This window comes from Manacus vitellinus, unplaced genomic scaffold, assembly GCF_001715985.3.
Source record: "Manacus vitellinus isolate BGI_N305 unplaced genomic scaffold, ASM171598v3 scaffold_2_pilon, whole genome shotgun sequence".
Taxonomy (NCBI): Eukaryota; Metazoa; Chordata; class Aves; order Passeriformes; family Pipridae; genus Manacus; species Manacus vitellinus.
Window position 1 is genome coordinate 12,816,497 of NW_021940208.1, and position 15,719 is coordinate 12,832,215.

A 15,719-nucleotide genomic window follows, 5' to 3' on the forward strand; every position below is an offset into this window, starting at 1 on the left:
AGTACCTGGTATGGGGTTGTGTTTCAGTTTTATGCTGGAAACAGTGTTGATTACCCAGGGATATTTCAGTTACTGCTGAGCAAGGCTTATACATAGAGCCAAGGCATTTTCTGCCTCTTACCTCACCCCACCAGAGACTGGGCTGGGGGTGCACAAGGAGTTGGTAGGGGACACAGGCAGGACAGCTGAGCCCAACCGATCAAAAGGATGTCCCAGACCAGACGGCATCATGCTCAGCAATAAAACTTGGGAGGGAGGTTGATCAGTGGGGCCAGCTGCTGCAGGACTGGCAGGGCATCGGTCAGTTGGTGGTGAGCAACTGTTTTCATTTGCATCACTTGTCTTTCTTGGGGTTTATTTCTCTTCATTTTTTTCTTTTTCAGAACATTTATTGTTATTGTTGTTGTTGTTATTGTTAATATTACTGTGACTATTTTATTTCAATTAATATACTGTTCTTATCTCACCCCATGAGTTTTCTCACTTCTACCCTTCCAATTCTCCTCCCACCATCCTGCTAGGCAGGCAGTGAGCAAGTGGCTGTGTGGTGCTTTGTTAACAGCTGGGGTTAAACCACAACTTTGACTAACCTGATTCATACGTTTTCTTTTACACTTTCATATAATTAATAATCTTTGAAATGTAGAAGAACATTAGTAGCAGATGAGAGTTTCTTTGTAATGGTACTGAGATCAAATCATCCTGTAAAGTAAAATATGTATTTTCCTTCAAATCTCCTATTATTCAGCAGTGACATTAATTAGTTTTTCTTATCTATCTTAGTGTCTCTCTGTTGTTGTCTTTTAATACCCTGTTTCTCATTTTCCCTGCCTTGCCCATCAAATAAAAGATACATAGGCAATTGCTGGGATTTTCAAGGCAAATTTGGCATCCTCTTTATTTACTTTGATTCCAATGACAATCATGTCTGACAGTTTTTTCAAGAACAGTGTTAGCTGAATAAACGTAGGTTGGCAGTGTTAACAGAGAATTTCCATTTTCTCTAAACTGGTTGAAAATCCATTTTTATTCAGTATTGAACATCATTCATCTTTACAAAACCACAGAGAATAAAAAACACCTGGAATCTAAAGTATTTCTCTGTACACTGTGTTTTTGCATTCATCTAGGCAGTGGAAGTTCCCACACAGTTCACTGTTGGCTATGGTCACTGATCTCAGGTAACCAGTGTCTTTGTGACCTACAATTTTTCTTGCTCTGTTGGAAAAACCAACCAGATAGTGAAATCACTATTTCCAAAGACAACTGCAATAGCTCAGTCTTCCTTGTCCATGGGCAATTAATAAACAGCAGACTGGTGGTGGGTCAACTGCTTCCATCACAAAAAGCATGTCAGAAATGGTGACATGGATGGGAACCATGGTATATTTTGACTAGGTACATCCAGGTTCTTGCTGGCTGTTAGGTAAGAGTTGGGACTGCACTACGGGAGGGAAGATGTTTTATGTGTAATGGCCTGGCTGGTCTGTGGTCCTGTGCTATGAAGCACTTCCCTTGAGCCATTAGTAAGGACACCCCAGGAAGAAGCTGGGACTGAGAGGGTTAGCAGCACAGATTAAGGAAGGTACATGTCTCAGAGTGTCTTCTACACCTGCTCTGCCCCTGCCTCAGTGTCATCAGAGCATGATGCTCTCTGGTCTCCCTCACCACTTCCCGCTCCCTTTCTTCCCCCATTGTGTGCGCACCCTGCTCCTGCACCCCTGGCACCAGCCAGCCTGGCTTGGGGTAGAGGCAGAACATGTGTCCCTTTGTGTACAGACTACCCTCAGGCAGCCCTCTGCCACTACCCCACTGGCTGGTTGGGGAAGCAGTGAGGGCTCTCTACTACTCCCATTTTTCCATGTCTTCGGTGCTCACCCTAAACTCTTCCCAAGCAGCTGGAACAGGACCCAGTGGAGCAGGAGTAGGACAGTCCCATTCCTAGGGCTCCATTTCTTTCTTCCTCCTGTGTTTCTTGCAGGCTAACAGGGCCGGGAGATGGACTTCAGCCCCAGCTCATGGCCACCCATATTGCAGAGCTGTCCCATACTCCCCAGGGTGGTTTGACCATAGACACAGCCAAGGGTTAGCATGGACTAGGGAGGGCTCTGGGTACAGAGTTTAGATGTGGCCACCACGGGTGGTGGTGTTAGAGGTCATATGCATGGACATGAGCCATGCTGCACCAGCTGGTCTCCAGTCCAGAGCTTGGTCCCTGAGACATCTAGGTTGTCAAAGGGGAGCTGCCCAAGGTCAGACACATTTGATAAAGTCATGGGCAGATCAGAGCTGGTAAGATAGGGAAAGGGCAGGGTAAAACGTTGTTAAGGGCTGTGTTTGTCCTTTCGGTGGCCTTTGTACATATGGCTCAGTCATTCTAGTGGATGGAAATAAGGTAAAAATGATAGACCCCCTTTGCAGTTGTCTTTCATAACTTCTTATAGGTGCAACCCACACAAAAGACCAACCCTCAGATCTGCACTTGAGACTTGTAGTGGATGTTTATCCCCCAAGGCTGCCCACATGCTGTTCCAACCACACAAGGCACAGCCTTTTACTCCTGCAGAAGCAGTTCTAGTGAATTCACTACCCTGTGACAGGGGATGAGGCATACCTACATAGATTGGATTAGACTGAAATGTCAAATGCACATGTGTCCTCACATTACCCACTGTGGAAGCAGGTAGCTGAGGCTTTCTGATGTTTTTGCTATAAAAGCAGAAAGATGTTCAACAAAATGGCTGTGAGGCAAAGATGCTCCACGATTACAGCGTGTCCAAGAGTGAACGTGGTTTCACAGGACAGACACAGTCCTCATCACAAAGAAAGAAGTCCTAAAGAATGACTGAATAAACACATGAGACTGAAGGAAATATATGTGAGATGCTCCTCCTAAATGCCATGCTCTAAAGATAAACCCCAGGTACCTTGGACACAGCCCTTTCCAGAGGCTACATTATATGATCCTGCACCACAGTATCCCCTCACAAACAGCTGGTGAATTGAACTCCAAGAGTTCAGGCTCATTTCAGCAGTCCTCAGCACAGCTCTTGTAGGAGAGATTGAATTTCCACCCAAACTTCTTGCTGCAGCACCAGTAGGACAGTTGATGACTGTACATCTAACCCAGGATAGGTAAAACATCACTTGCAGAACTGGTGCCCTGGCAGGAAGGATGCTCAACTAATGCAAAAAGACCTCATTCTATAATCACATTTGCTGGCATAAATCAGGAGTATCTTCACTGATGCAAATGAGGTTACTCCACAAGAAATCCTGCAGGGATATGACTAATGTTGCCCCTGATTCCATTATTTTTTTAAGTAGTATAGGAAGATGGTATCCTGGGTGCCAATTGTATTACAAGTTTGTTTCTGCAGAAACAAAGACATCTGTGGAAGAGCTCTTGACACTTCCAAACCTGTGCATGAATCACTGCACACATCACAGATCAAAAGGAGAAAAAACCCAAATATTCCCTTCAAATATTTTCCTCTGAAAATTGACAATTCACATTTTTACTTTTAAATACTTCTCAGGATCTCCAAGGTGCGGGGGGAAAAAAAAAAACAACAACCAAAACCAAACTCTAGAAGAATTTCCTAAGCTTGATTAGTTTCATGTCTGTAGGTGACATTCACCTGCAAACCACCAGAAGCTGTCTCCTGGAATTAGATGCTATGCAGTGATAGAGGAAGGTAGGGCAGAATTTCTGGTTACTGCTTGCCTTCACCTCTAACTATCCATTTGTCTATCACAGCTTTTTGACAAATTACAGGCAAACGTGTGGCCTATCCTATCAGCTTCAGAATAGCAAATATGATTCATCCCAATGAAAGGATGCTCTCAGTCCCGAGACCAAGGAGTACCCTGGCCTGACATTTGATTTGTGTATTGAACAGAATTGTGTCTTTTTAAATTAGTTCTTAGTATAAAGAAGCCCATGGGCACTGAAGGGAGAAAAGCTATACACTTATTTTCATAACTCCTCCTTACCCAGATATGGAAGATCCCTCAGAAAAGTAATAATTTAGGTGACATAGAAGTCCCTTTTTTAAAAGGATCATATTGCAGTCATTTATATGAAAAGCTCAACAATACTTTTATGTCCTTTGATCCTCAGAAGCCTCCATTGGATTCTTATGCTATAACAACACATAAAACATTGTAATACTTCATTATTTGGCACAGCTGAACTCTCTTTCAAACAGGTTTTTAAAGCTGTATTAGAGACACCATTGTCTTGTCTCAATCACAGATATCAAGGGCAGAATTGTGGACTGAATCAACTGCTACTCAATTATGCCTCTTTTTGATGCAAAACTAAAAAGGTGCAAGCCACGAAGAGTTTAAGAATTAAGTGGGATCAAACTTCATATGGTTGTGTTTTCTGAGACCATCTGGTTAGCAGCATGTATTAAGAGAGCAAGACAGCTGCTCTAAGTAAAGCAGTAAAGTTGATGAATGTGGATTAAACCTACCAAGAGTTTAGCATTTGATGATATCAGCCTAGGGAGACACTACACATGCCCTGGTAAACAACTTAATATCATGACCTGAAATATTCTCCATGCATTAACTTCTAGAATTGGATCTTTTATATAATATCTTATGGTTTTGTCCAGGCCATCTGGAATACAAGCTGCCAAAAGCCATAAGAAGTTTGCTGCTAGCTTGCTTCAATATCCAGAGTTGTGAGTTTTTTAAAGGAAAAGAGAAATGCAAATTACAAGGTGTCAAAATATTGGAGGAGAATTTCACTAGAACTTCAGCCTGGAAACAGGTGGTCTATTTTTACTACATTTTAACAGATTGAAGTACACATGTTGGAGCAAGAACTGTCTTCCCATTTTTCTTCATTGTAAGCATAATTATCTTTTGTTAAGATACATCATCATCCTTCTTCACCATAACCTGCTGGAGCACAACATGCTTAAATTTTGTCTGCTAAACACAAAAGTGCAATGCAGTGAAGGGAGTAAGCTCATGCTTTCCTGAAGCATACTGGGTTAAGTTGTGCACTTCAACTTAGACATGCTCAGAAATGTTTCACTGAATTTTGGCCACAGTTCCCTCCTTCACAAAGCTGTTTTTACTTTTCTGAGTTACAGACCTGACAAAGGCAAGAGGCCAGTTAGTAAGCATCTGATGCAGAGTGAAAAGTCATTATTACCAGTTGTGTAACACAGCTTCATAACAGCTTACCTGGAAATACCAACAGAACAGTTGACTGATATTGGGACCCTGTTGGTCCAGCTGCCCACCCATCCAACTGCAATATGGGTCTGCATTTGGCTAACCTGAAGCTCGGGGGAGTCCAGGACCTGGAAGCTTGTGCCCATCAGTACTGACATAGCTGAAGAGGTTTCAGAAGTCAAAGGAGATATTGCACCCTATTTTGTTTATCTTCAATGAGTGAAAAACTACAGAGATTTTTTTCTATGTTTACTCTTTTTTTTTGTTTTCTTCTCAGGTAACAAATTGAAATTTGTTTGCCCTGTGCTTCATGAATGATTCTGTAGATGGCTGGAAACAAAACAGAATTTATCACAAACAATGCTCCATGAAATTAAACCAGATTCAGAAAGAATTAAATGTTTCTTATTTCTATTTGAAACAGTCTTTTTTTTTATCTTTGTAATTTCCATTTAACTGGAATTATGAACTCTATTGAGCGAAAACTCTGCGTTAACAACTCAGCATTTCCTTTGTTTCACTCAAGTTTGAAATGCCAGGTGATGATGCTTGGTATCACAAAATAATTTGTTTCATTTTTGAATGCATGCTTAGTTGTTGCACCTTCAATACCTTTTCTGTCAGAAAATGCAAAATTACATATTTATTATCAAGATAAGCATCAACATATGCCAATATTACACTCTTGGAGGCCTTTTCTTTACCATGGATGTAGCCATGAAGCTTTTACTTGCTCTTACCAGAGCCAGTCCTGGAAGCAGTTACATTGCTCTGGGCTTGAATCCTGGAAAAGCTGCTGGGTTTAATGCTTTCTGTTACAGAACTGATAAATAGGATCCACCAAATGTATTGCCAGTCACCATGTTATTGCTTTCTTCTAGACAAGGAAACAGGAACACCCCAAATCTTCTGGGACATGGTAGAAAGCAGGCAATTCTCAGGCTCTTTCCCCACCTGAATTACATTCAGAAGCAGTCATCTGCTCACAGGCAGCTCACTGTGGGACTGGGACAATAGTCTGACTAAACATGAAAAAGACAAGTTAGGGGAATTGCAAGACAGACAAGTACTGGTTCACTCCTGAGAACTTAGAAGTTTTCAAACAACCAAGGGCAGCCTCAGCTTTACGGTTTTCATATTACTAAGGTAAAAACAAGCAACAGGAGAAAAAAAGAGACTCTACGTCTCGTCTGAACAACATAAGGGAGCACAGATGACACATTCTTGCCTATTTGTAGGTGACACAAATGAACTCTCTACAACAACTAAAGAGTTTTCTTCTCTGTTTATGAGTAGTGTCTAAATTTGCATTATTGTCACATACTGAGAGAGGAGATGTGTGTTGACTTTCTCATGGGTAAAAGCTGTGGTGCTTCCCTCAAAAAGAAAAAATAATATGTGGGGTCCCCTTGACGTCCACATACACTTTGTGATTTGACAATTGGTAGCAAATTCTACCTGAGGGTAGCAAGAACAAGTAAGAATTTTGAGCACAGATGCAAGAAGACTCTCAGGAGCTCAGTGATCTGTGCAGGAGGTAAAAATAAAACTTCTCATATCAGAGAAACAGAATTTCTTAACACAGTGTTCTCTGACTTCCTAATGGAAATTTCTCTATTCAACTCAGGAACACTTCTACAAACAAGTAAATCTCTATAAATATTCCATACTGTGTATAATTTGAGTTAAATTTGCAGGTTGATCATAATTGCTGTGCCAACCAGTACCAGAGGAAGCTGGACTGGACATCGTGGATGGCTCTTTCAGGTATTTAGTGCTTATTTGGCAAGGCTTGCTTCTGCTCTAATGGGTGCACTGGCATACACATTCCAGAACAGAGACAAAATCAATGTGTTTCACAAGCAATTTCGTAGGGTTAGAGCTGTGTTTCTTCATGATCTTTCTGATATTGAAGGAAATTACAATGCATTCCAACAATGTCAGCAGACACTTATGTTAGCTCTTAACTCAATGGACTGATATAATTTGGAATCTCACTATATCTGTGAATACATGAGTGGGATTTTAAGATATAATATATGACTGCTGCTGTCAAAAAACTAAATTGTAACCTTGAAAAAAATTATTGCGAAGCATCAACCAAAAAGCTATAGATGTATTTTTATAGTAGTGACTATTGGACAGACTTTTTGGCATATGGTCTGATCTGTCATTTGTTCTGATCTTGCCCACTGATTTAGCAAAATGTGCAAACCTGTCTTCAAGACATTAAGGTGAAGAGGGAGGAAATCTGGGACAAAACCAAAGAAGTTACCAAGAACAGAAAAGAGGGACAGTTTCCCTTAGCAAAAGGAATCTGATCCGAAGATAAATGTTTTAGATCTTCTGAAAAATGCAGAGGTACTTCAACTCCAATTACCTTCAGCAAGATTTAAGCACTTGTAACACTCAGGAGAACTATGCTGGTCTTTGGAGGGCTTTGTATTTGCATTTTCAATTCTATTAACCTTGCTGATACCTGTTGATCACACACCACATTTTATGTGCTGCATGTGTCTGTCTGACGTGATGTCAGCATCTGTTCTTCCAAAAGTGCAAGTGTGCCTAATTACAAAATATTACACTAGGAGTATCTCATTGCCTCATATATTTTTGTCTTGTTTCTTAGAGGTATGTCCTGGAGATTGGATAGTGCAAAAAGAAAATAGTTTCCTTTCAGTAGTTGGTAGCAGCTGAGGTCTGGGAAGTTTGGGACAGAGAAGCAGCTGTTTTCATCTTTTGTTTGATGCCTGGAGAAGTATGGGGCTCCCTGCATCAGGAATATTCATGATGCAACAGAACTAAGTCTGGAAATGAGAACACATTAGTACACTGTAGAGTGAAAAGGCTGAAATTCTCCATTTGCCAAGTCCTGTTTCTCTGCTAAGGGAACAAATAATAAGCAATGTCCCAAGAGAAGATAGGGAAGAAGAATACCAATGTAAGCATTATCTCATGTTGATTTTCAGTCTGATTCAAAAGCAAAAGTTCATATTATCAGGTAGTCTAAGTGGATTTCTGAATATAAGAGTAGATTTAAAGAGTTTCAAGTTTCCCAGCTTGAAGGCTGTTTAGCAAAATTGAAGATGGCACAAAGTTAGTGATTAATGGAAATATTAAATGCATGAAAGGATAATGTATTCATATTCTGAACAGCATTACACTACCAATCAGTTGTTTGGTTATAATGTGCTCCCATTATTCTGTGCTACTAATGCAAATACAATTTGATCAGTTGAATCAATAAGAGAATTTCATTATTACAGCTTCTTGTTCAGTTTTGGAGAGCCTGGAAACAATGAGGTCTTGATTATCCTCTGCGTAAATGTTGACAAATGTTACTCATATTACCTAATGTGCTACTGGAAGACACTGAGGTTTTATAGGGAATGTGATGAGCCACTGTAGAATAGAATAGAATAGAATAGAATAGAATAGAATAGAATAGAATAGAATAGAATAGAATAGCTCACTGTAGGTGTCTGAGTTATAAACATTACAATGTTGGCTGATTTCCTGTCACCTTTCTTCAGTCACAGGCTCTGTCTACAATGCCTTGGAATGGGCCTGCGCAGAAGAAGCACTGGTGCTGTAGTGCTGAGCAGTGGGGCACTCATGTTGCTCACATTTCAAGGAAATTTCATTTTCCTCAGACTAGATCCAGTTGGCCCCAAGGTTGAACATCCATCAGAGATACTGGTGAATTCAGAGGAAATATTTCCTGGTCCTGTGCCATCCAGAAAGACTCCTGTATGTGCACTCAAAAACCTTTCCATAAGGTGACCCAAGTACAGTGAAGGGGAACTATTGACTCAGGTTTAAATAGCACTCCTGATTTGATCTAAAATGCCACTGCCAGTGCAACAGCATCACAATTCTCTTATAGCTCAAAGAAAGTATTGTTATGATTTTGAGTGATTTCTTCCAAAGACAGCTACATTTAATATCCTTAATATTTTTCTCACTCTTTTTCTCAGAGTAATTGCTTGTGACATCAGGCATTCCAATTTTTTTCCTATATTCATCTGATAGTACAAAACCTGCATTCTAATCAGTGAGCTCAGCTATGGTCAAAAGCTGAAAAAAAGAGGACATGACAGCTCATACCCACTGTTCTTTTAATGTTTCAGAGAGTACAATAGAACTGGTCAACATTTTTTGCTTACAAATACTTTTGATGGAAAAATGAAAAGACACTGAGAGATGAATCAATGCCATAGGAAACTGTTGACAATCAGCTGGCTGTCTGCAACCACGGTTGATGGCAAAAAGGATGAACTTTAAAGAATACAGTTGTTTGAAATAAAAGTTAAAAAAGTAACACATTTTTCTTTTGGCACAATATCTGACAGTAACCAAACAACTCCAGTCTTGACCTTGTGCTTTAAAGCAAGGCGGCAGGAAAACCACAAAGAGGAAAGCAGAGAGCTAGAGATGATGACAGTGTTACAGATCATGCTCAAAAGAGCCTGGTTGTTATACAGTTCTCTCATCACCACAGCCACAAAAGCTTGCAGGAGCTGATCAATGGCTTCTACCTCAGAGGTATTATCTGCAGGGGAAAAAACACACACAATTTCTCCTAAATATTATACTTTAACATTTTTTTAGAAGCCAACATATATCTTTTTTCATAATTAAATTATTTTTCCTCTTCTGCCCCCTTAAATTTCATATTAAAAACATAATTCATATTTTTCACTAAGTTTTATGCAGAGTCTTAGGTATATTTGTATAATTTATAAATAATTCTAGTATGATTAGCCCAATGAATGCAGAGATCATTTTCCAGAAAGAAGAAGCATATGAGACTTTTGATTTTTAGTGAAGCAATTTTCAGAAGCTTGTACAATTAGGAAGAAAAATCAAATATAATGTAGTAGATTTTACTTGCTATAGGATCTGAATTAAATCTGTTTGTGAGAGGTGATCTTTACATCTTGCTGTTTGTTTTTAATGAAACATATACAATCATGTTAATTTTCTATTCACATTTTATTATCCCCACAGTAGGACTGAACATGTGCGCAGAAATGCAAAGAACACTTTAAAACACCTACCTGGAAAGTCTTCTCTTATTTTCTTGCTGGACGAAGACATCATAGTAAGGGCAGAAGAGCAGGAATATCACTGACAAGCCAACACAGCTCACTGTATACTGAGAACACACCACACAGCTCACTGCACAAGGCAGAAACTCTTGTGGTTTCTAACAACTCTGCACTGAAGAGACACTGCTAGCTCTCCTTGCTGCAAATGTGAGTCTGGTCACTCTTCACCATTTTGACTCTCTTTTGTACACACTGAAGATGGGTTCAAGCAGAATTTGTCATCCCTAGTCTCCTCTCAGCTGTGAGAATCAGGCTAAAAAGAGTTCAGAAGTAGTGGGCTGGAAATGTAAGGCCCTACTTATGTCCTTAATTGGAAGATAGACAGCCTGATCCATTCTTGTGTCATTATGAGATTGTTGTTGGCTCCCCTGGAGGTGATTGTCCTTAGCCTCCCAACTTGGCACTATGAGCTTTCCCTCAGCCCTAGAGGGAGAAGGTGGGAGGTGGGACAATGGGAAAGGATGGATGGATCCTTGTGAGGGAGTCACTTATCTACCTCCCCACCTCCAAGAGTGTGATTTCCTAGATTGGAAAGACACTAATTTAATCTGATAGCATAGAGTTATATTTCAAAAATTGGTTCAGCGGTCGGATGGACTGTGGCAGGGAGCCAGTGTCAATCCCATCGGATAGCACCAGCCTGGACCAGTGCCTTCATGCCCTGTCCATGCGGGCTTAAGCAGCAGAAAGAGAAGGACACCATTGCCATGCCAGCCCTTAGGCTTTAGCAGGGGTCAGCGGCAGTCCTCAAGCCTAGAAAGTAATCTGGACACATGGAGCATTCCATAACACTGTAGATTCAAACTTGTCAGTATACTTACTTCTGAAATGACACAAATCATGTCCCTCTGGCAGAGAAGCTCACCCTCACTGAGGTGGCCCCATATGCAGGTGTAATAGCATCCAGCCCCAGCATAGGCAGTGAAAGCTAATGGCCAAGAGGGCACTCCCTGGGACAAGGTTGCACATGCTTCCAAAGCTGTCCCTTTCTGCCTATGAGAGGGCAAGGGCTCTGAACTGTTCCCCTCACCTTACAAGGCGCTTAGTGCAAAAGAAATCTTGGTGAAACATGAACAGATCTGTTGTCAATTGCAGGCCACACAATGCTGAGCAGAGCCCTGAGCCAAGCATCATAACTTGAAGCATTGACAACATCCCACCGAGAAGTGCTCAGCTGAGTGCTTCTGAGGAAACCAGTGTCTCCCGCTGAGATAAGGTTTCTGAAATATTTCAGAATGAATACAAGAAGCATCTATCTGTATGTGTATTCATCAAAGATGCTGCAAGCACAACAGAACCTGAGCTGCCCATACATTTTATCATATTATTCAAAACAAGGGATGCATGCAAAGGTTCTCTGGCAGTTAGACAGGAATAACTGCTAAAGACAACTAACTTTTAGTGAGAAAATAGATTCCCTGGAAGAGGCTGTTGTTGACCATATAGTTAGGGAGGATTTTTACACCAGTTAAATTCTCACAGGTACAATTTGCTTCCAAAGAGATGGACAGATCTGCTGTCCTATGTGCTGTGAACTCTACCCTCACTCCCCTACTGCAAGAGGAACCACTTCAACTGAAAATTCCCCCCTCTATCTTCCAGTCATTAGCTCCTGAAGAGTGTCAGTGAACATAATAGCAAGAGGCCACCATAAACCTTGGTGCTCCCAGGCACAGCATCTTCCCCAGCTCCCCCAACTCCCACACTCTAAGTCTGGCTATGAAGTGCTGGAGATCCTGTGAGAAATACATTACAGGTTGACCACAGCCTGTTGCCTCAAAACAGTTGGAAACAACTTCCCTGGCAAATTGGTAGGGATATAAGGGGAACATAAAGGAAGTATAAGAATTTTTACCCCTGGTAATATTACTGCATGTAGTGCCTGTGAGATGCAATAGTCTTATCAGACTTTGCAGCATCCTCCTCCATCTCATGGCTGCATCCCACCTATGGCTGGTGATCAAAGGGAAATAGGATTCCAATTGATTGAAAAAGGCCAAGTAGACGGACAGCTCTGGTGATGGCTGATGGACAGTGTGCCTTGATTGTCTCTTTATTATTTAAATCTTGAAGCCTTTTTTTTTTTGCATTTGTAAATGTTCAGTTTAGAAAACGTCTGTAACTCAGGGTGATAGGAGTGGGGAAAACTGACTATAAAGAATATGGTTATTCCTAGCAAGATATTTCTCCATCGCTGATGCAGGTGAGAAATTGGAGCTGCTGTGACTCATCAGTTTTCATGTTCATGGTGTCAGGTATGAGTGTCACTCTATATTTGGAGATATCCTCAGCAGGGATGATAAAAAAAACACGAAGCACAAAAACAAGTCAACAAAGTCCTAAACCACTGAAATGCAGGAGAGGAGCTGCTAACAAAAATAAAAATTAACACTGAGCTTTCTGGAAGGAATTGCCACAGAGCTGATTTAGTGGTAGCAGTGTGGAAACTGGGAATTCAAGCTGAGCTTTTCGAGAGACCACAGTACATTAGAAGTAGAAATCTTATTAAAATGTAATGCGATTTTGGAAAATAATATGTGTAGGCTCCTTTTAAATCTCAGCCATTAGCACAAACTAGATTCATTCCAAGAGCAAAATCTGTAGCAGTTATAAGTCAGAGAAAGTCTATTAGAAATGAATAGCTTTAAACCAAGGTAGTTGTCCACTGGGGTATATAAGTACCACTGAATTTGCACAGGTTACTTGAGCATGATTCCAATCTGTGCACCAATTTTAAAGGTGTATCCTTTACTCATTCTTTAAAATTCTTAACTAAAGTGATAGAAAAATGAAGAAGCAAAATCTGTCTTCCTGGGTGGTAAATACATCAAGAAAGAGCATCTTGGTTTGTTCTGCATTTGTGAGGCACCCAGTACATAGGAGCTGTACTAGCCTAAGATTAAGAATTTGAGAATTGTCGCAATACATAAAATATAGATGAAGACTCTAGAAGCCTATTTGTACATTTAACTTTGCCTAGAGTCCCATTTCCAAACCTTTTACCAAACCATTTTCTCAGAACTTCTGCAAGGCACAAAAAGCCAGCAGACTTCAGGAGGTGCTGCAGGTAGTAATTATCAACTACACAAATAAAAGTCACTAGCGAGACATCATTCCTTCCTGATTACACCATCAGCCTAAGGGCTTCAGCCTTTGAAAATTGTATAAGCAGCTGAAGAGAAAGCAAGTAGTATGAAATAAGGAATAAAGAAAATGACAGATATCCACTCTACAAGTAGGCTGTGTTTACATCTTTGTTCTGCCCAGAGACATCTGGTGTAGGAAAATGCACCTGTACAGACAGTCCAAACAATAGAACAGCAATTAGCCTCAAAAAGTCTGCAGTGATGAGTTTCTCGTTTTTATGGGCACAGCAATGTGATAATGGGTGACCATGTTGATTTGCTTTAAGGGCTGTACATCCCTAGCCTGCCTACCACAGCTAGGGATGCCAGGCAAATTCCCAGCACCCCAGACACCCCTCCATACCAGAAGCCACATCCATACGATCTTTGCAGACACATCCAGATCTTTACACAGCTCCTCCTTCACACACCTCTGGTATGATCTGTTTATACCCAGCACCAAATGGCAGAGTTACTTTTGGGGAATTCAGATGGAAAAAAAAAAACTCCTTCAGGTCAGAATGTCATTATACATTGACTAACAATGCAGTGCCATAGGTCCTAGAGCATGCAGATCCCCTACTGAAGTTGAAGGGAGGCTGTTAGCTAAGCTAGAAAAGGCGTTAGTAAAAATTCCCTTTTAATTTTTTTGGATAGTTTCTTTAAAACACATTGCTTAAAACCACTTATAATTAGAATTATCAATATAATTTGGTTTTCTGCCTATTCCATATAGTCATTCTTTAAAAAGAAAAGACTGTAGACTTGCAAAAACTCAAACGCCTCTGCAGCCCAAGGGTGGCATAGTTAGCTGACTCTATTGGATAATTCAATTTCATTTGCGGATTTTTCATCCACCAGGATGAAAAATGAAAATCAGGAGACTGCATTCTTCTGCATGCCCATCACTCCACTTGTGTTTTGTGAATTACCAGTGTCAGGTTTATATAAACAAAATAAAAGTTCTAGATTCTTAGGTTATGCATACAAATAACTGAAAGGCAGATTTCAAGAGGATGGAGCCAGACTCTTTCTGGTGGTGCCCAGCAACAGGAGAAGGGGCAACTGGTACAAAATGAAACACAGGAAGTTCCACCTGAAGATGAGGAAAACCTTATTTATTTCAAGAGTGACAAAGCTCTGGAACAGGTTGTTCAGAGAGGCTATGGAGTGTCCTCCTCTGGAGGTGTTCAAAACCCACCTGAACATGACCTTGTGCAACCTGCTCTGGGTGAATCTCCTTTGGTAGGGGGATTGTACTAGATGATCTGCAGAAGTTCCTTCCAACCCCAACCATTCTGTGATTCTGTGAATCTCTTTCAGCCTCTCATGTATTAATATGTTAGACTGTGGTAGCAATTTAGCCTCTGAAAGAGGACTGATCTGAGGGATAATATGGCAGTGGTGGCAGAATACTGCCATAGGAGTTGAAATTTATTGACTGATATATTGTAGTTGCAACGTCTTTAGTTCTTGCAAGCACTTAAAGCTTCAGAAGGGCCCCCTTTTATCCCTTATCTCACTTTTATTGGGAAGTCTAAAAATAGACAATTTCCCCATAGCTACTGTAGAGAGGAAACATGGAAGCACCTCTTGGACATACACAACAGCATGTGTCATGTATCCCCCCCAGGGGTCAGGGAGATAGTCTAAAGTAACCCTTTCAGCTCAGGCACTTACATGTTATAATATCAGGGTGTAATAGTGAGAGTTCAGAGCACACTGAAGCTGAAACCATGACACCGTTGAAAGCCCAACAAAAATCAATATTTATTACAAAGAAGTGGCCAATGCAAACAGGAACCTGAGAAAAAGAGAAAACAATGAGGGAATACGACACCCTGCTCACTCAGGTGTCACTTATGAGGTTATCTTACCAACTCTGAATGCCATAAAATCCTCTGCAGCAGCTGCGTTTTCAGAGGGTCGACACATAGCAGGCGTCCCTGCTAAATACATCGTGGTCCTTTGTGTGACGCAAGCTCTCCCCCCCAAAAATGAGCTATCTGCTTTCTATAAAATTAACTGATTATGTCTATCCAGACAGGTGTGGTCAGCATCACCCAGCTAGAGGGTGTCAGTCCCACCCCTTTGTTGTGCAAGTGGCATTACTTCTGCGCATGCGTGGGTACTTTGGAATTTCTGTCCAGCATGCGCAGTATGCCTCAGGGGTCTTTCTTAATTGAGTCGGTGGGTTTACTTCATCCTCCTCCTCCTCAATTTCTCCTTCAAGTGCCCTTGGAAGACGATTAGCCAATCATAAAATAGCAATTAAATATAGTTTATA

General features: G+C 40.9%; 1 long non-coding RNA gene across 1 annotated transcript; it reads left to right on the forward strand.

Moving 5' to 3' along the window:
- The first annotated feature begins 261 nt into the window (after positions 1-261).
- Positions 262-10,302, forward strand: LOC108639402. The gene is made up of 4 exons (XR_001920433.1): positions 262-311; positions 6,894-6,963; positions 8,730-8,946; positions 10,207-10,302. It is a non-coding gene; the product is annotated as an uncharacterized LOC108639402 (long non-coding RNA).
- The last annotated feature ends 5,417 nt before the right edge of the window (positions 10,303-15,719 follow it).